Below are 2,263 nucleotides of genomic sequence, written 5' to 3'. Positions count from 1 at the left end.
ATTATTAGGCCTCTGCTCTTTGTAGTTTTTGTAAATGACTTAGATGAGGAGGCTGAGTGGTGGGTTATTAAATTTGCAGATAACACAAAGTTTGGAGGTGTCGTTGATAGCGTTGAGGGCTTTTCCAGGCTGGAGCCCGACATTTACAGGATGCAGACCTGGGCTGAGAAATGGTGGATGGATTCACCCTGGATAAATACGAAGTGATGATTTTGGAAGGTCGAACACGAATGTTGAATTTTGGATTAAAGACAGAATTCTTGGCAGTGTGCAGGAACAGAGGGATTTAGATGTGCAAGTACATAGTTCTCTCAAAGTTGGCATCAAAGTGAAGAGGGTTGTTTAGAAAGCACATGGTGTTTTGGCTTTCATTAAAAGGGGAATCAAGTTTACGATCCACGCAGTTTTGCTACAGCTCTACAAGTCTCTGGTGAGACCACACATGGAGTATTGTGTCCAGCTCTGTTCACCCTACTATAGGAAAGAAAGATACAGACTTTGGAGAGGCTGCAAAGAAGGTTTGCCAGCATGCTGCCTGGACAGGATGACTTGTCTTATGAAGAGAGGGTGAATAAGCTCGGATTTTTCTCCCTGGAGAGAAGAAGCAAGAGAGGAGACCTGATCGAGGGAGAGAAGATAATGAAAGGAATAGATCGTCAATAGTCAGATACCTTTCCCCGGGGCAGGATTGACTGGTACAAGGATTCATTGTTTTAAGATATTAGGAGAAAGGTATAGAGGAGACGTAAGAGGGAGATTCTTTACGCAGAGAGTTGTGAATGCATGAAATGCATTGCCTAGGGCGGTCGTGGATTGAGAATCATAAAGGACATTTCAGCGACTGCTGGACATGCGCGTGGATATCAGTGAATTGAGGGGTGCATAGATTAAATTATTATATTTTGCATTAGGATTAAATCTCGGCACAGCATCGTGGGCCTGAGGGCCTGTTCTGTGCTGTACGTTTCTATGGTGTACGTTCTCCATGTTCGACGATTGACCTCCCAAAATCGGACAATCACAGAGCCATAAAAAATGTATCATCAGAAATAAAGCACGGTCTACATTACTCCCACTTTCCGACACGTAGCCCGTAGCTGTGAATGTTGTTTTACTTCAAGTGCCCGTCCAAGTGCTTTTTTAACAATTCTGAGGTTACAGTGGCAATGCTTCTCTCAGGACATACATTCCGGCTCGCAATACCCTTTGTTGGAAAAACAACCTTCAAAACCTCTCTAAAACAGAAAACGCTTCACTTCTAAAACGCAGCTCGGATATATCCAGTCTGTCTATGCCCCTTGTAATCTTATCCATCTGAAGCACGTCCACCTCAGGCTACTCTGCTCTAAAGCCAACAATCCGAGCTTCTCCAGCCTCTCTTCATGGGTGATATGCTGCATCTCAGGGAACATGACTGTTCATCCCTTCTGCATCCCGTCCCATGCATTTTCATTCTTCTTGTGGTATGGCGCCCAAAACAGCACACAGCATTCAACCTGTGGGTAAATAAAATTCTGTTTAGCTCTTACTTTCTGTGCTTAAATGAATAAAGACTATATCCACAGTCCCGTGAGCCTTCTCAGGTGAATTATTATCCTGTTCAGTCACAATCAGGGATCTGTGGTAAAGCACACGCTGGGCTTTCAATGGTGCCGCCCATCTTTGGGGATTCTCCTGTCTGGTTCCGATTCCCAAAGTGCATCTCCTCATATTCATAGGGTTACATTCCATTGACCTGCCCACCTGACCTTTCCGTCCATATCTTTCAGTAACAGAAGACACTGCCAACCACATGGGAATTTTTTATAATAAGCTCAAACTTACAAGTCTCACTCAACACATCCCCGTCCACCCTCCAATTTATATCATTGATGATTACTGTGAATAATAAAGGACACAACACTTATCCCTGTCTCCTGCTACTAAGACGATTTTGTATGTAACTTGTCTTGAAACTCTATGGGGCTTTATCAAAGGTATTGCTGGAAACACATATAAACGAACACCTCCAAAAAAAATACAAAAACATTTATTAGGCATGACGTCCATCAGATGACGTCATGCTGATTATTCCTGATTCTGCATTGCTGATCCAAATGGAGAACATTGTTCTCCTTTTCTGTTTTCTCCAGTAGTTTCCCTAACACTGATCTGATATTCATTGGTCTATACTTCCCTGTTCTATCTCCACCACCCTTCATCTAAAGGGTGTTTTCGATTCCTCTGGCACATCCCCTGTGACCAGATTCTAATTAAACGGTTG

The sequence above is a fragment of the Chiloscyllium plagiosum genome, unplaced genomic scaffold, assembly GCF_037043375.1.
Source record: "Chiloscyllium plagiosum isolate Xiang-an unplaced genomic scaffold, Cpla_swu_hap1 HiC_scaffold_29, whole genome shotgun sequence".
Lineage (NCBI taxonomy): Eukaryota > Metazoa > Chordata > Chondrichthyes > Orectolobiformes > Hemiscylliidae > Chiloscyllium > Chiloscyllium plagiosum.
This window is presented reverse-complemented; position numbering follows the sequence as displayed.